Source organism: Oncorhynchus mykiss, chromosome 21 (assembly GCF_057628025.1).
Source record: "Oncorhynchus mykiss isolate SJ-2025 chromosome 21, ASM5762802v1, whole genome shotgun sequence".
Classification (NCBI taxonomy): Eukaryota; Metazoa; Chordata; class Actinopteri; order Salmoniformes; family Salmonidae; genus Oncorhynchus; species Oncorhynchus mykiss.
Window position 1 is genome coordinate 36,040,168 of NC_143042.1, and position 25,689 is coordinate 36,065,856.

The 25,689-nt window shown below is 41.4% G+C and overlaps 15 non-coding genes across 15 annotated transcripts; all 15 read left to right on the forward strand.

Moving 5' to 3' along the window:
* The first annotated feature begins 405 nt into the window (after window positions 1-405).
* trnan-guu (transfer RNA asparagine (anticodon GUU)) lies at window positions 406-479 on the forward strand. Its single transcript has one exon. It is a non-coding gene; the product is annotated as a tRNA-Asn (tRNA).
* Window positions 480-1,572: 1,093 nt separating this feature from the next.
* trnan-guu (transfer RNA asparagine (anticodon GUU)) lies at window positions 1,573-1,646 on the forward strand. Its single transcript has one exon. It is a non-coding gene; the product is annotated as a tRNA-Asn (tRNA).
* Window positions 1,647-2,739: 1,093 nt separating this feature from the next.
* On the forward strand, window positions 2,740-2,813 carry trnan-guu (transfer RNA asparagine (anticodon GUU)). The gene has a single exon. It is a non-coding gene; the product is annotated as a tRNA-Asn (tRNA).
* Window positions 2,814-5,073: 2,260 nt separating this feature from the next.
* On the forward strand, window positions 5,074-5,147 carry trnan-guu (transfer RNA asparagine (anticodon GUU)). The gene has a single exon. It is a non-coding gene; the product is annotated as a tRNA-Asn (tRNA).
* Window positions 5,148-6,234: 1,087 nt separating this feature from the next.
* On the forward strand, window positions 6,235-6,308 carry trnan-guu (transfer RNA asparagine (anticodon GUU)). The gene has a single exon. It is a non-coding gene; the product is annotated as a tRNA-Asn (tRNA).
* A 1,093-nt stretch (window positions 6,309-7,401) lies between these two features.
* On the forward strand, window positions 7,402-7,475 carry trnan-guu (transfer RNA asparagine (anticodon GUU)). The gene has a single exon. It is a non-coding gene; the product is annotated as a tRNA-Asn (tRNA).
* Window positions 7,476-7,807: 332 nt separating this feature from the next.
* trnan-guu (transfer RNA asparagine (anticodon GUU)) lies at window positions 7,808-7,881 on the forward strand. Its single transcript has one exon. It is a non-coding gene; the product is annotated as a tRNA-Asn (tRNA).
* A 2,260-nt stretch (window positions 7,882-10,141) lies between these two features.
* Window positions 10,142-10,215, forward strand: trnan-guu (transfer RNA asparagine (anticodon GUU)). The gene has a single exon. It is a non-coding gene; the product is annotated as a tRNA-Asn (tRNA).
* Window positions 10,216-11,308: 1,093 nt separating this feature from the next.
* On the forward strand, window positions 11,309-11,382 carry trnan-guu (transfer RNA asparagine (anticodon GUU)). Its single transcript has one exon. It is a non-coding gene; the product is annotated as a tRNA-Asn (tRNA).
* Window positions 11,383-12,475: 1,093 nt separating this feature from the next.
* Window positions 12,476-12,549, forward strand: trnan-guu (transfer RNA asparagine (anticodon GUU)). Its single transcript has one exon. It is a non-coding gene; the product is annotated as a tRNA-Asn (tRNA).
* A 2,246-nt stretch (window positions 12,550-14,795) lies between these two features.
* Window positions 14,796-14,869, forward strand: trnan-guu (transfer RNA asparagine (anticodon GUU)). Its single transcript has one exon. It is a non-coding gene; the product is annotated as a tRNA-Asn (tRNA).
* Window positions 14,870-15,956: 1,087 nt separating this feature from the next.
* trnan-guu (transfer RNA asparagine (anticodon GUU)) lies at window positions 15,957-16,030 on the forward strand. Its single transcript has one exon. It is a non-coding gene; the product is annotated as a tRNA-Asn (tRNA).
* Window positions 16,031-17,123: 1,093 nt separating this feature from the next.
* On the forward strand, window positions 17,124-17,197 carry trnan-guu (transfer RNA asparagine (anticodon GUU)). The gene has a single exon. It is a non-coding gene; the product is annotated as a tRNA-Asn (tRNA).
* A 2,246-nt stretch (window positions 17,198-19,443) lies between these two features.
* trnan-guu (transfer RNA asparagine (anticodon GUU)) lies at window positions 19,444-19,517 on the forward strand. Its single transcript has one exon. It is a non-coding gene; the product is annotated as a tRNA-Asn (tRNA).
* A 5,778-nt stretch (window positions 19,518-25,295) lies between these two features.
* Window positions 25,296-25,369, forward strand: trnan-guu (transfer RNA asparagine (anticodon GUU)). Its single transcript has one exon. It is a non-coding gene; the product is annotated as a tRNA-Asn (tRNA).
* Window positions 25,370-25,689: the final 320 nt, after the last annotated feature.

Sequence of the window (25,689 nt, forward strand, 5' to 3'; positions counted from 1 at the left end):
CCATAAAAGTGACTAGCCACTTCATCATTCTTCCGGAGTCAGTCCCCTAATTATTTTTGAATGGGCTTGGCGATTATATATTAAATTTGTGAAAATGCAGTTGTTTAAAATATATATTTATCATAATATATTTGTGATTGTGGCTGAATTTACTCCTGCCAGATGCCTTTTAATATAATGTTGCGCTGACGAACATTGCGCTACATCTTTGCCCTTTTAAGGCCATTCAAACAGCTAACAAACATTAGAAAACTACAGGGCTACTTCCTTGAAAATGTTGCTGCACTTTCGATGCACGTTAACACAACCATTGGAACAAAGTGTTGTTGTTTCGTAAACTCCATGTTCAGTTGGATGAGAGCACAAATGGCCAGCGATCTAGCGTCAGTATTAAATACACCACAAGTCTCTGTGGCGCAATTGGTTAGCGCGTTAGACTGTTAATCTAAAGGTTGGTGGTTCGAGCCCACCCAGGGACGACAGTTTTCAGTTTGTTGTGCTCCATGATGTCGATGTGACGTCCTGTACCTGTTATGAGATTCCTGTTAAATTGCCGTGCTGAGGGTCAATGCCAACACAAGCCTCTCTCGTGCAATCAGTTAGTGTGTTTGACTGTCAATCTAAAGGTTGGTGCTTTGACACCACCCAGGGATGACATTTTTCAGATTGTGAAGTCCCCCTTCCTGACTTGGCGTTAGCTTCCATGAGACTTTGGCCTGCTGAGGGTCAGTATAACCACAAGTCTCTGTGGTGCAATTTGTTGGCGCGTTAGACTGTTCATTTAAAAGTTGGTGATTTGACCCCACCCAGGGATGCTGTCTTTCTATTTCTAGTGATATGGAAGACCTTCCTGGCCTTACAGTAAGCTTGCTTTTGACCTGCTGTGTTTCCTGTTGTAACATGTGATTGGTGTGTTGTTGAACATGAAAGATGACAAGTTACTATACCTACTGGTAAAATGGCTGTCAATGGTCTCTGATCTTCTGTTACTCAATAGCTTGATCATTCTGTGTTCTCCAAGGAACATATAATTTATTCTTATTAATCTGGCTAGTATGACAACGTAAATGATGTCAATCTGGTATGAAAAAACGTATTATTTATATTTATCTCGCGAGAAGGACAATGTTGGTCCAGAGTTTTTGTGTGTAAATGTATGCCTATACGCCATAAAAGTGACTAGCCACTTCATCATTCTTCCGGAGTCAGTCCCCTAATTATTTTTGAATGGGCTTGGCGATTATATATTAAATTTGTGAAAATGCAGTTGTTTAAAATATATATTTATCATAATATATTTGTGATTGTGGCTGAATTTACTCCTGCCAGATGCCTTTTAATATAATGTTGCGCTGACGAACATTGCGCTACATCTTTGCCCTTTTAAGGCCATTCAAACAGCTAACAAACATTAGAAAACTACAGGGCTACTTCCTTGAAAATGTTGCTGCACTTTCGATGCACGTTAACACAACCATTGGAACAAAGTGTTGTTGTTTCGTAAACTCCATGTTCAGTTGGATGAGAGCACAAATGGCCAGCGATCTAGCGTCAGTATTAAATACACCACAAGTCTCTGTGGCGCAATTGGTTAGCGCGTTAGACTGTTAATCTAAAGGTTGGTGGTTCGAGCCCACCCAGGGACGACAGTTTTCAGTTTGTTGTGCTCCATGATGTCGATGTGACGTCCTGTACCTGTTATGAGATTCCTGTTAAATTGCCGTGCTGAGGGTCAATGCCAACACAAGCCTCTCTCGTGCAATCAGTTAGTGTGTTTGACTGTCAATCTAAAGGTTGGTGCTTTGACACCACCCAGGGATGACATTTTTCAGATTGTGAAGTCCCCCTTCCTGACTTGGCGTGAGCTTCCATGAGACTTTGGCCTGCTGAGGGTCAGTATAACCACAAGTCTCTGTGGTGCAATTTGTTGGCGCGTTAGACTGTTCATTTAAAAGTTGGTGATTTGAGCCCACCCAGGGATGCTGTCTTTCTATTTCTAGTTATATGGAAGACCTTCCTGGCCTTACAGTAAGCTTGCTTTTGACCTGCTGTGTTTCCTGTTGTAACATGTGATTGGTGTGTTGTTGAACATGAAAGATGACAAGTTACTATACCTACTGGTAAAATGGCTGTCAATGGTCTCTGATCTTCTGTTACTCAATAGCTTGATCATTCTGTGTTCTCCAAGGAACATATAATTTATTCTTATTAATCTGGCTAGTATGACAACGTAAATGATGTCAATCTGGTATGAAAAAACGTATTATTTATATTTATCTCGCGAGAAGGACAATGTTGGTCCAGAGTTTTTGTGTGTAAATGTATGCCTATACGCCATAAAAGTGACTAGCCACTTCATCATTCTTCCGGAGTCAGTCCCCTAATTATTTTTGAATGGGCTTGGCGATTATATATTACATTTGTGAAAATGCAGTTGTTTAAAATATATATTTATCATAATATATTTGTGATTGTGGCTGAATTTACTCCTGCCAGATGCCTTTTAATATAATGTTGCGCTGACGAACATTGCGCTACATCTTTGCCCTTTTAAGGCCATTCAAACAGCTAACAAACATTAGAAAACTACAGGGCTACTTCCTTGAAAATGTTGCTGCACTTTCGATGCACGTTAACACAACCATTGGAACAAAGTGTTGTTGTTTCGTAAACTCCATGTTCAGTTGGATGAGAGCACAAATGGCCAGCGATCTAGCGTCAGTATTAAATACACCACAAGTCTCTGTGGCGCAATTGGTTAGCGCGTTAGACTGTTAATCTAAAGGTTGGTGGTTCGAGCCCACCCAGGGACGACAGTTTTCAGTTTGTTGTGCTCCATGATGTCGATGTGACGTCCTGTACCTGTTATGAGATTCCTGTTAAATTGCCGTGCTGAGGGTCAATGCCAACACAAGCCTCTCTCGTGCAATCAGTTAGTGTGTTTGACTGTCAATCTAAAGGTTGGTGCTTTGACACCACCCAGGGATGACATTTTTCAGATTGTGAAGTCCCCCTTCCTGACTTGGCGTGAGCTTCCATGAGACTTTGGCCTGCTGAGGGTCAGTATAACCACAAGTCTCTGTGGTGCAATTTGTTGGCGCGTTAGACTGTTCATTTAAAAGTTGGTGATTTGAGCCCACCCAGGGATGCTGTCTTTCTATTTCTAGTGATATGGAAGACCTTCCTGGCCTTACAGTAAGCTTGCTTTTGACCTGCTGTGTTTCCTGTTGTAACATGTGATTGGTGTGTTGTTGAACATGAAAGATGACAAGTTACTATACCTACTGGTAAAATGGCTGTCAATGGTCTCTGATCTTCTGTTACTCAATAGCTTGATCATTCTGTGTTCTCCAAGGAACATATAATTTATTCTTATTAATCTGGCTAGTATGACAACGTAAATGATGTCAATCTGGTATGAAAAAACGTATTATTTATATTTATCTCGCGAGAAGGACAATGTTGGTCCAGAGTTTTTGTGTGTAAATGTATGCCTATACGCCATAAAAGTGACTAGCCACTTCATCATTCTTCCGGAGTCAGTCCCCTAATTATTTTTGAATGGGCTTGGCGATTATATATTACATTTGTGAAAATGCAGTTGTTTAAAATATATATTTATCATAATATATTTGTGATTGTGGCTGAATTTACTCCTGCCAGATGCCTTTTAATATAATGTTGCGCTGACGAACATTGCGCTACATCTTTGCCCTTTTAAGGCCATTCAAACAGCTAACAAACATTAGAAAACTACAGGGCTACTTCCTTGAAAATGTTGCTGCACTTTCGATGCACGTTAACACAACCATTGGAACAAAGTGTTGTTGTTTTGTAAACTCCATGTTCAGTTGGATGAGAGCACAAATGGCCAGCGATCTAGCGTCAGTATTAAATACACCACAAGTCTCTGTGGCGCAATTGGTTACTGCGTTAGACTGTTAATCTAAAGGTTGGTGGTTCGAGCCCACCCAGGGACGACAGTTTTCAGTTTGTTGTGCTCCATGATGTCGATGTGACGTCCTGTACCTGTTATGAGATTCCTGTTAAATTGCCGTGCTGAGGGTCAATGCCAACACAAGCCTCTCTCGTGCAATCAGTTAGTGTGTTTGACTGTCAATCTAAAGGTTGGTGCTTTGACACCACCCAGGGATGACATTTTTCAGATTGTGAAGTCCCCCTTCCTGACTTGGCGTGAGCTTCCATGAGACTTTGGCCTGCTGAGGGTCAGTATAACCACAAGTCTCTGTGGTGCAATTTGTTGGCGCGTTAGACTGTTCATTTAAAAGTTGGTGATTTGAGCCCACCCAGGGATGCTGTCTTTCTATTTCTAGTGATATGGAAGACCTTCCTGGCCTTACAGTAAGCTTGCTTTTGACCTGCTGTGTTTCCTGTTGTAACATGTGATTGGTGTGTTGTTGAACATGAAAGATGACAAGTTACTATACCTACTGGTAAAATGGCTGTCAATGGTCTCTGATCTTCTGTTACTCAATAGCTTGATCATTCTGTGTTCTCCAAGGAACATATAATTTATTCTTATTAATCTGGCTAGTATGACAACGTAAATGATGTCAATCTGGTATGAAAAAACGTATTATTTATATTTATCTCGCGAGAAGGACAATGTTGGTCCAGAGTTTTTGTGTGTAAATGTATGCCTATACGCCATAAAAGTGACTAGCCACTTCATCATTCTTCCGGAGTCAGTCCCCTAATTATTTTTGAATGGGCTTGGCGATTATATATTACATTTGTGAAAATGCAGTTGTTTAAAATATATATTTATCATAATATATTTGTGATTGTGGCTGAATTTACTCCTGCCAGATGCCTTTTAATATAATGTTGCGCTGACGAACATTGCGCTACATCTTTGCCCTTTTAAGGCCATTCAAACAGCTAACAAACATTAGAAAACTACAGGGCTACTTCCTTGAAAATGTTGCTGCACTTTCGATGCACGTTAACACAACCATTGGAACAAAGTGTTGTTGTTTCGTAAACTCCATGTTCAGTTGGATGAGAGCACAAATGGCCAGTGATCTAGCGTCAGTATTAAATACTCCACAAGTCTCTGTGGCGCAATTGGTTAGCGCGTTAGACTGTTAATCTAAAGGTTGGTGGTTCGAGCCCACCCAGGGACGACAGTTTTCAGTTTGTTGTGCTCCATGATGTCGATGTGACTACCTGTTATGAGATTCCTGTTAAATTGCCGTGCTGAGGGTCAATGCCAACACAAGCCTCTCTCGTGCAATCAGTTAGTGTGTTTGACTGTCAATCTAAAGGTTGGTGCTTTGACACCACCCAGGGATGACATTTTTCAGATTGTGAAGTCCCCCTTCCTGACTTGGCGTTAGCTTCCATGAGACTTTGGCCTGCTGAGGGTCAGTATAACCACAAGTCTCTGTGGTGCAATTTGTTGGCGCGTTAGACTGTTCATTTAAAAGTTGGTGATTTGAGCCCACCCAGGGATGCTGTCTTTCTATTTCTAGTGATATGGAAGACCTTCCTGGCCTTACAGTAAGCTTGCTTTTGACCTGCTGTGTTTCCTGTTGTAACATGTGATTGGTGTGTTGTTGAACATGAAAGATGACAAGTTACTATACCTACTGGTAAAATGGCTGTCAATGGTCTCTGATCTTCTGTTACTCAATAGCTTGATCATTCTGTGTTCTCCAAGGAACATATCATTTATTCTTATTAATCTGGCTAGTATGACAACGTAAATGATGTCAATCTGGTATGAAAAAACGTATTATTTATATTTATCTCGCGAGAAGGACAATGTTGGTCCAGAGTTTTTGTGTGTAAATGTATGCCTATACGCCATAAAAGTGACTAGCCACTTCATCATTCTTCCGGAGTCAGTCCCCTAATTATTTTTGAATGGGCTTGGCGATTATATATTACATTTGTGAAAATGCAGTTGTTTAAAATATATATTTATCATAATATATTTGTGATTGTGGCTGAATTTACTCCTGCCAGATGCCTTTTAATATAATGTTGCGCTGACGAACATTGCGCTACATCTTTGCCCTTTTAAGGCCATTCAAACAGCTAACAAACATTAGAAAACTACAGGGCTACTTCCTTGAAAATGTTGCTGCACTTTCGATGCACGTTAACACAACCATTGGAACAAAGTGTTGTTGTTTCGTAAACTCCATGTTCAGTTGGATGAGAGCACAAATGGCTAGTGATCTAGCGTCAGTATTAAATACACCACAAGTCTCTGTGGCGCAATTGGTTAGCGCGTTAGACTGTTAATCTAAAGGTTGGTGGTTCGAGCCCACCCAGGGACGACAGTTTTCAGTTTGTTGTGCTCCATGATGTCGATGTGACGCCCTGTACCTGTTATGAGATTCCTGTTAAATTGCCGTGCTGAGGGTCAATGCCAACACAAGCCTCTCTCGTGCAATCAGTTAGTGTGTTTGACTGTCAATCTAAAGGTTGGTGCTTTGACACCACCCAGGGATGACATTTTTCAGATTGTGAAGTCCCCCTTCCTGACTTGGCGTGAGCTTCCATGAGACTTTGGCCTGCTGAGGGTCAGTATAACCACAAGTCTCTGTGGTGCAATTTGTTGGCGCGTTAGACTGTTCATTTAAAAGTTGGTGATTTGAGCCCACCCAGGGATGCTGTCTTTCTATTTCTAGTGATATGGAAGACCTTCCTGGCCTTACAGTAAGCTTGCTTTTGACCTGCTGTGTTTCCTGTTGTAACATGTGATTGGTGTGTTGTTGAACATGAAAGATGACAAGTTACTATACCTACTGGTAAAATGGCTGTCAATGGTCTCTGATCTTCTGTTACTCAATAGCTTGATCATTCTGTGTTCTCCAAGGAACATATAATTTATTCTTATTAATCTGGCTAGTATGACAACGTAAATGATGTCAATCTGGTATGAAAAAACGTATTATTTATATTTATCTTGCGAGAAGGACAATGTTGGTCCAGAGTTTTTGTGTGTAAATGTATGCCTATACGCCATAAAAGTGACTAGCCACTTCATCATTCTTCCGGAGTCAGTCCCCTAATTATTTTTGAATGGGCTTGGCGATTATATATTACATTTGTGAAAATGCAGTTGTTTAAAATATATATTTATCATAATATATTTGTGATTGTGGCTGAATTTACTCTTGCCAGATGCCTTTTAATATAATGTTGCGCTGACGAACATTGCGCTACATCTTTGCCCTTTTAAGGCCATTCAAAAAGCTAACAAACATTAGAAAACTACAGGGCTACTTCCTTGAAAATGTTGCTGCACTTTCGATGCACGTTAACACAACCATTGGAACAAAGTGTTGTTGTTTCGTAAACTCCATGTTCAGTTGGATGAGATCACGAATGGCCAGCGATCTAGCGTCAGGATTAAATACACCACAAGTCTCTGTGGCGCAATTGGTTAGCGCGTTAGACTGTTAATCTAAAGGTTGGTGGTTCAAGCCCACCCAGGGACGACAGTTTTCAGTTTGTTGTGCTCCATGATGTCGATGTGACTACCTGTTATGAGATTCCTGTTAAATTGCCGTGCTGAGGGTCAATGCCAACACAAGCCTCTCTCGTGCAATCAGTTAGCGTGTTTGACTGTCAATCTAAAGGTTGGTGCTTTGACACCACCCAGGGATGACATTTTTCAGATTGTGGAGATGTGAACTGACCCTTCCTGACCTGACTTCCTGACGTTAACACAACCATTGGAACAAAGTGTTGTTGTTTCGTAAACTCCATGTTCAGTTGGATGAGAGCACAAATGGCCAGTGATCTAGCGTCAGTATTAAATACACCACAAGTCTCTGTGGCGCAATTGGTTAGCGCGTTAGACTGTTAATCTAAAGGTTGGTGGTTCGAGCCCACCCAGGGACGACAGTTTTCAGTTTGTTGTGCTCCATGATGTCGATGTGACGTCCTGTACCTGTTATGAGATTCCTGTTAAATTGCCGTGCTGAGGGTCAATGCCAACACAAGCCTCTCTCGTGCAATCAGTTAGTGTGTTTGACTGTCAATCTAAAGGTTGGTGCTTTGACACCACCCAGGGATGACATTTTTCAGATTGTGAAGTCCCCCTTCCTGACTTGGCGTGAGCTTCCATGAGACTTTGGCCTGCTGAGGGTCAGTATAACCACAAGTCTCTGTGGTGCAATTTGTTGGCGCGTTAGACTGTTCATTTAAAAGTTGGTGATTTGAGCCCACCCAGGGATGCTGTCTTTCTATTTCTAGTGATATGGAAGACCTTCCTGGCCTTACAGGAAGCTTGCTTTTGACCTGCTGTGTTTCCTGTTGTAACATGTGATTGGTGTGTTGTTGAACATGAAAGATGACAAGTTACTATACCTACTGGTAAAATGGCTGTCAATGGTCTCTGATCTTCTGTTACTCAATAGCTTGATCATTCTGTGTTCTCCAAGGAACATATAATTTATTCTTATTAATCTGGCTAGTATGACAACGTAAATGATGTCAATCTGGTATGAAAAAACGTATTATTTATATTTATCTCGCGAGAAGGACAATGTTGGTCCAGAGTTTTTGTGTGTAAATGTATGCCTATACGCCATAAAAGTGACTAGCCACTTCATCATTCTTCCGGAGTCAGTCCCCTAATTATTTTTGAATGGGCTTGGCGATTATATATTACATTTGTGAAAATGCAGTTGTTTAAAATATATATTTATCATAATATATTTGTGATTGTGGCTGAATTTACTCCTGCCAGATGCCTTTTAATATAATGTTGCGCTGACGAACATTGCGCTACATCTTTGCCCTTTTAAGGCCATTCAAACAGCTAACAAACATTAGAAAACTACAGGGCTACTTCCTTGAAAATGTTGCTGCACTTTCGATGCACGTTAACACAACCATTGGAACAAAGTGTTGTTGTTTTGTAAACTCCATGTTCAGTTGGATGAGAGCACAAATGGCCAGCGATCTAGCGTCAGTATTAAATACACCACAAGTCTCTGTGGCGCAATTGGTTACTGCGTTAGACTGTTAATCTAAAGGTTGGTGGTTCGAGCCCACCCAGGGACGACAGTTTTCAGTTTGTTGTGCTCCATGATGTCGATGTGACGTCCTGTACCTGTTATGAGATTCCTGTTAAATTGCCGTGCTGAGGGTCAATGCCAACACAAGCCTCTCTCGTGCAATCAGTTAGTGTGTTTGACTGTCAATCTAAAGGTTGGTGCTTTGACACCACCCAGGGATGACATTTTTCAGATTGTGAAGTCCCCCTTCCTGACTTGGCGTGAGCTTCCATGAGACTTTGGCCTGCTGAGGGTCAGTATAACCACAAGTCTCTGTGGTGCAATTTGTTGGCGCGTTAGACTGTTCATTTAAAAGTTGGTGATTTGAGCCCACCCAGGGATGCTGTCTTTCTATTTCTAGTGATATGGAAGACCTTCCTGGCCTTACAGTAAGCTTGCTTTTGACCTGCTGTGTTTCCTGTTGTAACATGTGATTGGTGTGTTGTTGAACATGAAAGATGACAAGTTACTATACCTACTGGTAAAATGGCTGTCAATGGTCTCTGATCTTCTGTTACTCAATAGCTTGATCATTCTGTGTTCTCCAAGGAACATATAATTTATTCTTATTAATCTGGCTAGTATGACAACGTAAATGATGTCAATCTGGTATGAAAAAACGTATTATTTATATTTATCTCGCGAGAAGGACAATGTTGGTCCAGAGTTTTTGTGTGTAAATGTATGCCTATACGCCATAAAAGTGACTAGCCACTTCATCATTCTTCCGGAGTCAGTCCCCTAATTATTTTTGAATGGGCTTGGCGATTATATATTACATTTGTGAAAATGCAGTTGTTTAAAATATATATTTATCATAATATATTTGTGATTGTGGCTGAATTTACTCCTGCCAGATGCCTTTTAATATAATGTTGCGCTGACGAACATTGCGCTACATCTTTGCCCTTTTAAGGCCATTCAAACAGCTAACAAACATTAGAAAACTACAGGGCTACTTCCTTGAAAATGTTGCTGCACTTTCGATGCACGTTAACACAACCATTGGAACAAAGTGTTGTTGTTTCGTAAACTCCATGTTCAGTTGGATGAGAGCACAAATGGCTAGTGATCTAGCGTCAGTATTAAATACACCACAAGTCTCTGTGGCGCAATTGGTTAGCGCGTTAGACTGTTAATCTAAAGGTTGGTGGTTCGAGCCCACCCAGGGACGACAGTTTTCAGTTTGTTGTGCTCCATGATGTCGATGTGACGCCCTGTACCTGTTATGAGATTCCTGTTAAATTGCCGTGCTGAGGGTCAATGCCAACACAAGCCTCTCTCGTGCAATCAGTTAGTGTGTTTGACTGTCAATCTAAAGGTTGGTGCTTTGACACCACCCAGGGATGACATTTTTCAGATTGTGAAGTCCCCCTTCCTGACTTGGCGTTAGCTTCCATGAGACTTTGGCCTGCTGAGGGTCAGTATAACCACAAGTCTCTGTGGTGCAATTTGTTGGCGCGTTAGACTGTTCATTTAAAAGTTGGTGATTTGAGCCCACCCAGGGATGCTGTCTTTCTATTTCTAGTGATATGGAAGACCTTCCTGGCCTTACAGTAAGCTTGCTTTTGACCTGCTGTGTTTCCTGTTGTAACATGTGATTGGTGTGTTGTTGAACATGAAAGATGACAAGTTACTATACCTACTGGTAAAATGGCTGTCAATGGTCTCTGATCTTCTGTTACTCAATAGCTTGATCATTCTGTGTTCTCCAAGGAACATATAATTTATTCTTATTAATCTGGCTAGTATGACAACGTAAATGATGTCAATCTGGTATGAAAAAACGTATTATTTATATTTATCTCGCGAGAAGGACAATGTTGGTCCAGAGTTTTTGTGTGTAAATGTATGCCTATACGCCATAAAAGTGACTAGCCACTTCATCATTCTTCCGGAGTCAGTCCCCTAATTATTTTTGAATGGGCTTGGCGATTATATATTACATTTGTGAAAATGCAGTTGTTTAAAATATATATTTATCATAATATATTTGTGATTGTGGCTGAATTTACTCCTGCCAGATGCCTTTTAATATAATGTTGCGCTGACGAACATTGCGCTACATCTTTGCCCTTTTAAGGCCATTCAAACAGCTAACAAACATTAGAAAACTACAGGGCTACTTCCTTGAAAATGTTGCTGCACTTTCGATGCACGTTAACACAACCATTGGAACAAAGTGTTGTTGTTTCGTAAACTCCATGTTCAGTTGGATGAGAGCACAAATGGCTAGTGATCTAGCGTCAGTATTAAATACACCACAAGTCTCTGTGGCGCAATTGGTTAGCGCGTTAGACTGTTAATCTAAAGGTTGGTGGTTCGAGCCCACCCAGGGACGACAGTTTTCAGTTTGTTGTGCTCCATGATGTCGATGTGACGCCCTGTACCTGTTATGAGATTCCTGTTAAATTGCCGTGCTGAGGGTCAATGCCAACACAAGCCTCTCTCGTGCAATCAGTTAGTGTGTTTGACTGTCAATCTAAAGGTTGGTGCTTTGACACCACCCAGGGATGACATTTTTCAGATTGTGAAGTCCCCCTTCCTGACTTGGCGTGAGCTTCCATGAGACTTTGGCCTGCTGAGGGTCAGTATAACCACAAGTCTCTGTGGTGCAATTTGTTGGCGCGTTAGACTGTTCATTTAAAAGTTGGTGATTTGAGCCCACCCAGGGATGCTGTCTTTCTATTTCTAGTGATATGGAAGACCTTCCTGGCCTTACAGTAAGCTTGCTTTTGACCTGCTGTGTTTCCTGTTGTAACATGTGATTGGTGTGTTGTTGAACATGAAAGATGACAAGTTACTATACCTACTGGTAAAATGGCTGTCAATGGTCTCTGATCTTCTGTTACTCAATAGCTTGATCATTCTGTGTTCTCCAAGGAACATATAATTTATTCTTATTAATCTGGCTAGTATGACAACGTAAATGATGTCAATCTGGTATGAAAAAACGTATTATTTATATTTATCTTGCGAGAAGGACAATGTTGGTCCAGAGTTTTTGTGTGTAAATGTATGCCTATACGCCATAAAAGTGACTAGCCACTTCATCATTCTTCCGGAGTCAGTCCCCTAATTATTTTTGAATGGGCTTGGCGATTATATATTACATTTGTGAAAATGCAGTTGTTTAAAATATATATTTATCATAATATATTTGTGATTGTGGCTGAATTTACTCTTGCCAGATGCCTTTTAATATAATGTTGCGCTGACGAACATTGCGCTACATCTTTGCCCTTTTAAGGCCATTCAAAAAGCTAACAAACATTAGAAAACTACAGGGCTACTTCCTTGAAAATGTTGCTGCACTTTCGATGCACGTTAACACAACCATTGGAACAAAGTGTTGTTGTTTCGTAAACTCCATGTTCAGTTGGATGAGATCACGAATGGCCAGCGATCTAGCGTCAGGATTAAATACACCACAAGTCTCTGTGGCGCAATTGGTTAGCGCGTTAGACTGTTAATCTAAAGGTTGGTGGTTCAAGCCCACCCAGGGACGACAGTTTTCAGTTTGTTGTGCTCCATGATGTCGATGTGACTACCTGTTATGAGATTCCTGTTAAATTGCCGTGCTGAGGGTCAATGCCAACACAAGCCTCTCTCGTGCAATCAGTTAGCGTGTTTGACTGTCAATCTAAAGGTTGGTGCTTTGACACCACCCAGGGATGACATTTTTCAGATTGTGGAGATGTGAACTGACCCTTCCTGACTTGGCGTGAGCTTCCATGAGACTTTGGCCTGCTGAGGGTCAGTATAACCACAATTTGTTGGCGCGTTACTGTTAATTTCAAAGTTGGTGATTTGAGCCCACCCAGGGATGCTGTCTTTCTATTTCTAGTGATATGGAAGACCTTCCTGGCCTTACAGTAAGCTTGCTTTTGACCTGCTGTGTTTCCTGTTGTAACATGTGATTAGTGTGTTGTTGAACATGAAAGATGACAAGTTACTATACCTACTGGTAAAATGGCTGTCAATGGTCTCTGATCTTCTGTTACTCAATAGCTTGATCATTCTGTGTTCTCCAAGGAACATATAATTTATTCTTATTAATCTGGCTAGTATGACAACGTAAATGATGTCAATCTGGTATGAAAAAACGTATTATTTATATTTATCTCGCGAGAAGGACAATGTTGGTCCAGTGTGTTTGTGTGTAAATGTATGCCTATACGCCATGAAAGTGACTAGCCACTTCATCATTCTTCCGGAGTCAGTCCCCTAATTATTTTTGAATGTGCTTGGCTATTATATATTACATTTGTGAAAATGCAGTTGTTTAACATATATATTTATCAGAATATATTTGTGATTGTGGCTGAATTTACTCCTGCCAGATGCCTTTTAATATAATGTTGCGCTGACGAACATTGCGCTACACCTTTGCCCTTTTAAGGCCATTCAAAAAGCTAACAAACATTAGAAAACTACAGGGCTACTTCCTTGAAAATGTTGCTGCACTTTCGATGCACGTTAACACAACCATTGGAACAAAGTGTTGTTGTTTCGTAAACTCCATGTTCAGTTGGATGAGAGCACGAATGGCCAGCAATCAAGTGTCAGGATTAAAGACACCACAAGTCTCTGTGGCGCAATTGGTTAGTGCGTTAGACTGTTAATCTAAAGGTTGGTGGTTCGACCCCACCCAGGGACGACAGTTTCCAGTTTGTTATGCTCCATGATGTGGATGTGACATCCTGGACCTGTAATGAGATTCCCAGTTACTTTGTCCTGCTGAGGGTCAATGCCAACACATGCCTCTCTCGTGGAATCAGTTAGAGTGTTTGGCTGTCAATCTAAAGGTTGGTGCTTTGACACCACCCAGGGATGACATTTTTCAGATTGTGAAGTCCCCCTTCCTGACTTGGCGTGAGCTTCCATGAGACTTTGGCCTGCTGAGGGTCAGTATAACCACAAGTCTCTGTGGTGCAATTTGTTGGCGCGTTAGACTGTTCATTTAAAAGTTGGTGATTTGAGCCCACCCAGGGATGCTGTCTTTCTATTTCTAGTGATATGGAAGACCTTCCTGGCCTTACAGTAAGCTTGCTTTTGACCTGCTGTGTTTCCTGTTGTAACATGTGATTGGTGTGTTGTTGAACATGAAAGATGACAAGTTACTATACCTACTGGTAAAATGGCTGTCAATGGTCTCTGATCTTCTGTTACTCAATAGCTTGATCATTCTGTGTTCTCCAAGGAACATATAATTTATTCTTATTAATCTGGCTAGTATGACAACGTAAATGATGTCAATCTGGTATGAAAAAACGTATTATTTATATTTATCTCGCGAGAAGGACAATGTTGGTCCAGAGTTTTTGTGTGTAAATGTATGCCTATACGCCATAAAAGTGACTAGCCACTTCATCATTCTTCCGGAGTCAGTCCCCTAATTATTTTTGAATGGGCTTGGCGATTATATATTACATTTGTGAAAATGCAGTTGTTTAAAATATATATTTATCATAATATATTTGTGATTGTGGCTGAATTTACTCCTGCCAGATGCCTTTTAATATAATGTTGCGCTGACGAACATTGCGCTACATCTTTGCCCTTTTAAGGCCATTCAAACAGCTAACAAACATTAGAAAACTACAGGGCTACTTCCTTGAAAATGTTGCTGCACTTTCGATGCACGTTAACACAACCATTGGAACAAAGTGTTGTTGTTTCGTAAACTCCATGTTCAGTTGGATGAGAGCACAAATGGCTAGTGATCTAGCGTCAGTATTAAATACACCACAAGTCTCTGTGGCGCAATTGGTTAGCGCGTTAGACTGTTAATCTAAAGGTTGGTGGTTCGAGCCCACCCAGGGACGACAGTTTTCAGTTTGTTGTGCTCCATGATGTCGATGTGACGCCCTGTACCTGTTATGAGATTCCTGTTAAATTGCCGTGCTGAGGGTCAATGCCAACACAAGCCTCTCTCGTGCAATCAGTTAGTGTGTTTGACTGTCAATCTAAAGGTTGGTGCTTTGACACCACCCAGGGATGACATTTTTCAGATTGTGAAGTCCCCCTTCCTGACTTGGCGTTAGCTTCCATGAGACCTGCTGAGGGTCAGTATAACCACAAGTCTCTGTGGTGCAATTTGTTGGCGCGTTAGACTGTTCATTTAAAAGTTGGTGATTTGAGCCCACCCAGGGATGCTGTCTTTCTATTTCTAGTGATATGGAAGACCTTCCTGGCCTTACAGTAAGCTTGCTTTTGACCTGCTGTGTTTCCTGTTGTAACATGTGATTGGTGTGTTGTTGAACATGAAAGATGACAAGTTACTATACCTACTGGTAAAATGGCTGTCAATGGTCTCTGATCTTCTGTTACTCAATAGCTTGATCATTCTGTGTTCTCCAAGGAACATATCATTTATTCTTATTAATCTGGCTAGTATGACAACGTAAATGATGTCAATCTGGTATGAAAAAACGTATTATTTATATTTATCTCGCGAGAAGGACAATGTTGGTCCAGAGTTTTTGTGTGTAAATGTATGCCTATACGCCATAAAAGTGACTAGCCACTTCATCATTCTTCCGGAGTCAGTCCCCTAATTATTTTTGAATGGGCTTGGCGATTATATATTACATTTGTGAAAATGCAGTTGTTTAAAATATATATTTATCATAATATATTTGTGATTGTGGCTGAATTTACTCCTGCCAGATGCCTTTTAATATAATGTTGCGCTGACGAACATTGCGCTACATCTTTGCCCTTTTAAGGCCATTCAAACAGCTAACAAACATTAGAAAACTACAGGGCTACTTCCTTGAAAATGTTGCTGCACTTTCGATGCACGTTAACACAACCATTGGAACAAAGTGTTGTTGTTTCGTAAACTCCATGTTCAGTTGGATGAGAGCACAAATGGCTAGTGATCTAGCGTCAGTATTAAATACACCACAAGTCTCTGTGGCGCAATTGGTTAGCGCGTTAGACTGTTAATCTAAAGGTTGGTGGTTCGAGCCCACCCAGGGACGACAGTTTTCAGTTTGTTGTGCTCCATGATGTCGATGTGACGCCCTGTACCTGTTATGAGATTCCTGTTAAATTGCCGTGCTGAGGGTCAATGCCAACACAAGCCTCTCTCGTGCAATCAGTTAGTGTGTTTGACTGTCAATCTAAAGGTTGGTGCTTTGACACCACCCAGGGATGACATTTTTCAGATTGTGAAGTCCCCCTTCCTGACTTGGCGTGAGCTTCCATGAGACTTTGGCCTGCTGAGGGTCAGTATAACCACAAGTCTCTGTGGTGCAATTTGTTGGCGCGTTAGACTGTTCATTTAAAAGTTGGTGATTTGAGCCCACCCAGGGATGCTGTCTTTCTATTTCTAGTGATATGGAAGACCTTCCTGGCCTTACAGTAAGCTTGCTTTTGACCTGCTGTGTTTCCTGTTGTAACATGTGATTGGTGTGTTGTTGAACATGAAAGATGACAAGTTACTATACCTACTGGTAAAATGGCTGTCAATGGTCTCTGATCTTCTGTTACTCAATAGCTTGATCATTCTGTGTTCTCCAAGGAACATATAATTTATTCTTATTAATCTGGCTAGTATGACAACGTAAATGATGTCAATCTGGTATGAAAAAACGTATTATTTATATTTATCTTGCGAGAAGGACAATGTTGGTCCAGAGTTTTTGTGTGTAAATGTATGCCTATACGCCATAAAAGTGACTAGCCACTTCATCATTCTTCCGGAGTCAGTCCCCTAATTATTTTTGAATGGGCTTGGCGATTATATATTACATTTGTGAAAATGCAGTTGTTTAAAATATATATTTATCATAATATATTTGTGATTGTGGCTGAATTTACTCTTGCCAGATGCCTTTTAATATAATGTTGCGCTGACGAACATTGCGCTACATCTTTGCCCTTTTAAGGCCATTCAAAAAGCTAACAAACATTAGAAAACTACAGGGCTACTTCCTTGAAAATGTTGCTGCACTTTCGATGCACGTTAACACAACCATTGGAACAAAGTGTTGTTGTTTCGTAAACTCCATGTTCAGTTGGATGAGATCACGAATGGCCAGCGATCTAGCGTCAGGATTAAATACACCACAAGTCTCTGTGGCGCAATTGGTTAGCGCGTTAGACTGTTAATCTAAAGGTTGGTGGTTCAAGCCCACCCAGGGACGACAGTTTTCAGTTTGTTGTGCTCCATGATGTCGATGTGACTACCTGTTATGAGATTCCTGTTAAATTGCCGTGCTGAGGGTCAATGCCAACACAAGCCTCTCTCGTGCAATCAGTTAGCGTGTTTGACTGTCAATCTAAAGGTTGGTGCTTTGACACCACCCAGGGATGACATTTTTCAGATTGTGGAGATGTGAACTGACCCTTCCTGACTTGGCGTGAGCTTCCATGAGACTTTGGCCTGCTGAGGGTCAGTATAACCACAATTTGTTGGCGCGTTACTGTTAATTTCAAAGTTGGTGATTTGAGCCCACCCAGGGATGCTGTCTTTCTATTTCTAGTGATATGGAAGACCTTCCTGGCCTTACAGTAAGCTTGCTTTTGACCTGCTGTGTTTCCTGTTGTAACATGTGATTAGTGTGTTGTTGAACATGAAAGATGACAAGTTACTATACCTACTGGTAAAATGGCTGTCAATGGTCTCTGATCTTCTGTTACTCAATAGCTTGATCATTCTGTGTTCTCCAAGGAACATATAATTTATTCTTATTAATCTGGCTAGTATGACAACGTAAATGATGTCAATCTGGTATGAAAAAACGTATTATTTATATTTATCTCGCGAGAAGGACAATGTTGGTCCAGTGTGTTTGTGTGTAAATGTATGCCTATACGCCATGAAAGTGACTAGCCACTTCATCATTCTTCCGGAGTCAGTCCCCTAATTATTTTTGAATGTGCTTGGCTATTATATATTACATTTGTGAAAATGCAGTTGTTTAACATATATATTTATCAGAATATATTTGTGATTGTGGCTGAATTTACTCCTGCCAGATGCCTTTTAATATAATGTTGCGCTGACGAACATTGCGCTACACCTTTGCCCTTTTAAGGCCATTCAAAAAGCTAACAAACATTAGAAAACTACAGGGCTACTTCCTTGAAAATGTTGCTGCACTTTCGATGCACGTTAACACAACCATTGGAACAAAGTGTTGTTGTTTCGTAAACTCCATGTTCAGTTGGATGAGAGCACGAATGGCCAGCAATCAAGTGTCAGGATTAAAGACACCACAAGTCTCTGTGGCGCAATTGGTTAGTGCGTTAGACTGTTAATCTAAAGGTTGGTGGTTCGACCCCACCCAGGGACGACAGTTTCCAGTTTGTTATGCTCCATGATGTGGATGTGACATCCTGGACCTGTAATGAGATTCCCAGTTACTTTGTCCTGCTGAGGGTCAATGCCAACACATGCCTCTCTCGTGGAATCAGTTAGAGTGTTTGACTGTCAATCTAAAGGTTGGTGCTTTGACACCACCCAGGGATGACATTTTTCAGATTGTGAAGTCCCCCTTCCTGACTTGGCGTGAGCTTCCATGAGACTTTGGCCTGCTGAGGGTCAGTATAACCACAAGTCTCTGTGGTGCAATTTGTTGGCGCGTTAGACTGTTCATTTAAAAGTTGGTGATTTGAGCCCACCCAGGGATGCTGTCTTTCTATTTCTAGTGATATGGAAGACCTTCCTGGCCTTACAGTAAGCTTGCTTTTGACCTGCTGTGTTTCCTGTTGTAACATGTGATTGGTGTGTTGTTGAACATGAAAGATGACAAGTTACTATACCTACTGGTAAAATGGCTGTCAATGGTCTCTGATCTTCTGTTACTCAATAGCTTGATCATTCTGTGTTCTCCAAGGAACATATAATTTATTCTTATTAATCTGGCTAGTATGACAACGTAAATGATGTCAATCTGGTATGAAAAAACGTATTATTTATATTTATCTTGCGAGAAGGACAATGTTGGTCCAGAGTTTTTGTGTGTAAATGTATGCCTATACGCCATAAAAGTGACTAGCCACTTCATCATTCTTCCGGAGTCAGTCCCCTAATTATTTTTGAATGGGCTTGGCGATTATATATTACATTTGTGAAAATGCAGTTGTTTAAAATATATATTTATCATAATATATTTGTGATTGTGGCTGAATTTACTCTTGCCAGATGCCTTTTAATATAATGTTGCGCTGACGAACATTGCGCTACATCTTTGCCCTTTTAAGGCCATTCAAAAAGCTAACAAACATTAGAAAACTACAGGGCTACTTCCTTGAAAATGTTGCTGCACTTTCGATGCACGTTAACACAACCATTGGAACAAAGTGTTGTTGTTTCGTAAACTCCATGTTCAGTTGGATGAGATCACGAATGGCCAGCGATCTAGCGTCAGGATTAAATACACCACAAGTCTCTGTGGCGCAATTGGTTAGCGCGTTAGACTGTTAATCTAAAGGTTGGTGGTTCAAGCCCACCCAGGGACGACAGTTTTCAGTTTGTTGTGCTCCATGATGTCGATGTGACTACCTGTTATGAGATTCCTGTTAAATTGCCGTGCTGAGGGTCAATGCCAACACAAGCCTCTCTCGTGCAATCAGTTAGCGTGTTTGACTGTCAATCTAAAGGTTGGTGCTTTGACACCACCCAGGGATGACATTTTTCAGATTGTGGAGATGTGAACTGACCCTTCCTGACTTGGCGTGAGCTTCCATGAGACTTTGGCCTGCTGAGGGTCAGTATAACCACAATTTGTTGGCGCGTTACTGTTAATTTCAAAGTTGGTGATTTGAGCCCACCCAGGGATGCTGTCTTTCTATTTCTAGTGATATGGAAGACCTTCCTGGCCTTACAGTAAGCTTGCTTTTGACCTGCTGTGTTTCCTGTTGTAACATGTGATTAGTGTGTTGTTGAACATGAAAGATGACAAGTTACTATACCTACTGGTAAAATGGCTGTCAATGGTCTCTGATCTTCTGTTACTCAATAGCTTGATCATTCTGTGTTCTCCAAGGAACATATAATTTATTCTTATTAATCTGGCTAGTATGACAACGTAAATGATGTCAATCTGGTATGAAAAAACGTATTATTTATATTTATCTCGCGAGAAGGACAATGTTGGTCCAGTGTGTTTGTGTGTAAATGTATGCCTATACGCCATGAAAGTGACTAGCCACTTCATCATTCTTCCGGAGTCAGTCCCCTAATTATTTTTGAATGGGCTTGGCGATTATATATTACATTTGTGAAAATGCAGTTGTTTAAAATATATATTTATCATAATATATTTGTGAAATTGGCAGGGATGACCGTTTTCAGTTTGTTGTGCTCCATGATGTGACGTCCTATTCCTGTTAAATTGCCGTGCTGAGGGTTGTTATATAAATAATCTAATATAAAGCGTTACTTGCAGACCAAAGCTCTGGTTAAACCGGATGCCCTCAGATAACTCTGGGCCCAGTGTCCTCAGTCAAGTCTAGAGCCTGCGTGCAATAACATGATTATCCAAAGGACACACAGCTGCCATCACGCAAATATACTCCCCTGTAACTACAAAGAGCAGCCTGCAACACTAACGAGCTTAGAAGTGCCAAGCTATCTCACTGACATTGACCCTTGCATGCACTCCTGCAAAGACAGGAAACACCTGAGTCTAAAGCAGACATTACCAATATCCACGCTTCCTTGACACACGTACATCTCATGAAGCACTGTACACTCACACTCTACCCCCCCCCCCCCCCCCCCCCTACTCGTTGGGTGCCAAGAGCAAAGGACTTTGCTGTGCACCAGTGGGGCCCGCTCTGGCTAGAGCAAGGCCCACCTCCAACTCTCCAGGACCAGTCAGAAGACCAACACGACGAGACTCCACCTACATTATTCTGTGTATACATTCTGCTGTAAACTCTGGCTGAGGGGCCAAATTATTCTGACTCCTCACAGAGTCACATTCCTTAGGTCCGTGCACGATAAACGGCAGGACAAGATAACTTTGACCAATAAACTGCCTTTTTGATACACCTGATTCCACTCTGTCCAGCGTCGTTGTTTTGCATTCCCTCTCCAGTATGAAACACCAACAGGGTCAATGCCAACACAAGCCTCTCTCGTGCAATCAGTTAGCGTGTTTTACTGTCAATCTAACGGTTGGTGCTTTGACACCACCCAGGGATGACATTTTTCAGATTGTGGAGATGTGAACTGACCCTTCCTGATTTGGCGTGAGCTTCCATGAGACTTTGGCCTGCTGAGGGTCAGTATAACTACAAGTCTCTGTGGTGCATTTTGTTGGCGCGTTAGACTGTTAATTTAAAAGTTGGTGATTTGAGCCCACCCAGCGATGCTGTCTTTCTGTTTCTAGTGATATAGAAGACCTTCCTGGCCTTACAGTAAGCTTGCTTTTGACCTGCTGTTTTTCCTGTTGTCACATGTGATTGGTGTGTTGTTGAACATGAAAGATGACAAGTTACTATACCTACTGGTAAAATGGCTGTCAATGGTCTCTGATCTTCTGTTACTCAATAGCTTGATCATTCTGTGTTCTCCAAGGAACATATAATTTATTCTTATTAATCTGGCTAGTATGACAACGTAAATGATGTCAATCTGGTATGAAAAAACGTATTATTTATATTTATCTCGCGAGAAGGACAATGTTGGTCCAGTGTGTTTGTGTGTAAATGTATGCCTATACGCCATGAAAGTGACTAGCCACTTCATCATTCTTCCGGAGTCAGTCCCCTAATTATTTTTGAATGGGCTTGGCGATTATATATTACATTTGTGAAAATGCAGTTGTTTAAAATATATATTTATCATAATATATTTGTGAAATTGGCAGGGATGACCGTTTTCAGTTTGTTGTGCTCCATGATGTGACGTCCTATTCCTGTTAAATTGCCGTGCTGAGGGTTGTTATATAAATAATCTAATATAAAGCGTTACTAGCAGACCAAAGCTCTGGTTAAACCGGATGCCCTCAGATAACTCTGGGCCCAGTGTCCTCAGTCAAGTCTAGAGCCTGCGTGCAATAACATGATTATCCAAAGGACACACAGCTGCCATCACGCAAATATACTCCCCTGTAACTACAAAGAGCAGCCTGCAACACTAACGAGCTTAGAAGTGCCAAGCTATCTCACTGACATTGACCCTTGCATGCACTCCTGCAAAGACAGGAAACACCTGAGTCTAAAGCAGACATTACCAATATCCACGCTTCCTTGACACACGTACATCTCATGAAGCACTGTACACTCACACTCTACCCCCCCCCCCCCCCCCCCCCTACTCGTTGGGTGCCAAGAGCAAAGGACTTTGCTGTGCACCAGTGGGGCCCGCTCTGGCTAGAGCAAGGCCCACCTCCAACTCTCCAGGACCAGTCAGAAGACCAACACGACGAGACTCCACCTACATTATTCTGTGTATACATTCTGCTGTAAACTCTGGCTGAGGGGCCAAATTATTCTGACTCCTCACAGAGTCACATTCCTTAGGTCCGTGCACGATAAACGGCAGGACAAGATAACTTTGACCAATAAACTGCCTTTTTGATACACCTGATTCCACTCTGTCCAGCGTCGTTGTTTTGCATTCCCTCTCCAGTATGAAACACCAACAGGGTCAATGCCAACACAAGCCTCTCTCGTGCAATCAGTTAGCGTGTTTTACTGTCAATCTAACGGTTGGTGCTTTGACACCACCCAGGGATGACATTTTTCAGATTGTGGAGATGTGAACTGACCCTTCCTGATTTGGCGTGAGCTTCCATGAGACTTTGGCCTGCTGAGGGTCAGTATAACTACAAGTCTCTGTGGTGCATTTTGTTGGCGCGTTAGACTGTTAATTTAAAAGTTGGTGATTTGAGCCCACCCAGCGATGCTGTCTTTCTGTTTCTAGTGATATAGAAGACCTTCCTGGCCTTACAGTAAGCTTGCTTTTGACCTGCTGTTTTTCCTGTTGTCACATGTGATTGGTGTGTTGTTGAACATGAAAGATGACAAGTTACTATACCTACTGGTAAAATGGCTGTCAATGGTCTCTGATCTTCTGTTACTCAATAGCTTGATCATTCTGTGTTCTCCAAGGAACATATAATTTATTCTTATTAATCTGGTTAGTATGACAACGTAAATGATGTCAATCTGGTATGAAAAAACATATTATTTATATTTATCTCGCGAGAAGGACAATGTTGGTCCAGTGTGTTTGTGTGTATATGTATGCCTATACGCCATGAAAGTGACTAGCCACTTCATCATTCTTCCGGAGTCAGTCCCCTAATTATTTTTGAATGTGCTTGGCTATTATATATTACATTTGTGAAAATGCAGTTGTTTAACATATATATTTATCAGAATATATTTGTGATTGTGGCTGAATTTACTCCTGCCAGATGCCTTTTAATATAATGTTGCGCTGACGAACATTGCGCTACACCTTTGCCCTTTTAAGGCCATTCAAAAAGCTAACAAACATTAGAAAACTACAGGGCTACTTCCTTGAAAATGTTGCTGCACTTTCGATGCACGTTAACACAACCATTGGAACAAAGTGTTGTTGTTTCGTAAACTCCATGTTCAGTTGGATGAGAGCACGAATGGCCAGCAATCAAGTGTCAGGATTAAAGACACCACAAGTCTCTGTGGCGCAATTGGTTAGTGCGTTAGACTGTTAATCTAAAGGTTGGTGGTTTGACCCCACCCAGGGACGACAGTTTCCAGTTTGTTATGCTCCATGATGTGGATGTGACATCCTGGACCTGTAATGAGATTCCCAGTTACTTTGTCCTGCTGAGGGTCAATGCCAACACATGCCTCTCTCGTGGAATCAGTTAGAGTGTTTGACTGTCAATCTAAAGGTTGGTGCTTTGACACCACCCAGGGATGACATTTTAAGGCCATTCAAAAGGCCATTCAAAAAGCTAACAAACATTAGAAAACTACAGGGCTACTTCCTTGAAAATGTTGCTGCACTTTCGATGCACGTTAACACAACCATTGGAACAAAGTGTTGTTGTTTCGTAAACTCCATGTTCAGTTGGATGAGAGCACGAATGGCCAGCAATCAAGTGTCAGGATTAAAGACACCACAAGTCTCTGTGGCGCAATTGGTTAGTGCGTTAGACTGTTAATCTAAAGGTTGGTGGTTCGACCCCACCCAGGGACGACAGTTTCCAGTTTGTTATGCTCCATGATGTGGATGTGACATCCTGGACCTGTAATGAGATTCCCAGTTACTTTGTCCTGCTGAGGGTCAATGCCAACACATGCCTCTCTCGTGGAATCAGTTAGAGTGTTTGACTGTCAATCTAAAGGTTGGTGCTTTGACACCACCCAGGGATGACATTTTTCAGATTGTGAAGTCCCCCTTCCTGACTTGGCGTGAGCTTCCATGAGACTTTGGCCTGCTGAGGGTCAGTATAACCACAAGTCTCTGTGGTGCAATTTGTTGGCGCGTTAGACTGTTCATTTAAAAGTTGGTGATTTGAGCCCACCCAGGGATGCTGTCTTTCTATTTCTAGTGATATGGAAGACCTTCCTGGCCTTACAGTAAGCTTGCTTTTGACCTGCTGTGTTTCCTGTTGTAACATGTGATTGGTGTGTTGTTGAACATGAAAGATGACAAGTTACTATACCTACTGGTAAAATGGCTGTCAATGGTCTCTGATCTTCTGTTACTCAATAGCTTGATCATTCTGTGTTCTCCAAGGAACATATAATTTATTCTTATTAATCTGGCTAGTATGACAACGTAAATGATGTCAATCTGGTATGAAAAAACGTATTATTTATATTTATCTTGCGAGAAGGACAATGTTGGTCCAGAGTTTTTGTGTGTAAATGTATGCCTATACGCCATAAAAGTGACTAGCCACTTCATCATTCTTCCGGAGTCAGTCCCCTAATTATTTTTGAATGGGCTTGGCGATTATATATTACATTTGTGAAAATGCAGTTGTTTAAAATATATATTTATCATAATATATTTGTGATTGTGGCTGAATTTACTCTTGCCAGATGCCTTTTAATATAATGTTGCGCTGACGAACATTGCGCTACATCTTTGCCCTTTTAAGGCCATTCAAAAAGCTAACAAACATTAGAAAACTACAGGGCTACTTCCTTGAAAATGTTGCTGCACTTTCGATGCACGTTAACACAACCATTGGAACAAAGTGTTGTTGTTTCGTAAACTCCATGTTCAGTTGGATGAGATCACGAATGGCCAGCGATCTAGCGTCAGGATTAAATACACCACAAGTCTCTGTGGCGCAATTGGTTAGCGCGTTAGACTGTTAATCTAAAGGTTGGTGGTTCAAGCCCACCCAGGGACGACAGTTTTCAGTTTGTTGTGCTCCATGATGTCGATGTGACTACCTGTTATGAGATTCCTGTTAAATTGCCGTGCTGAGGGTCAATGCCAACACAAGCCTCTCTCGTGCAATCAGTTAGCGTGTTTGACTGTCAATCTAAAGGTTGGTGCTTTGACACCACCCAGGGATGACATTTTTCAGATTGTGGAGATGTGAACTGACCCTTCCTGACTTGGCGTGAGCTTCCATGAGACTTTGGCCTGCTGAGGGTCAGTATAACCACAATTTGTTGGCGCGTTACTGTTAATTTCAAAGTTGGTGATTTGAGCCCACCCAGGGAT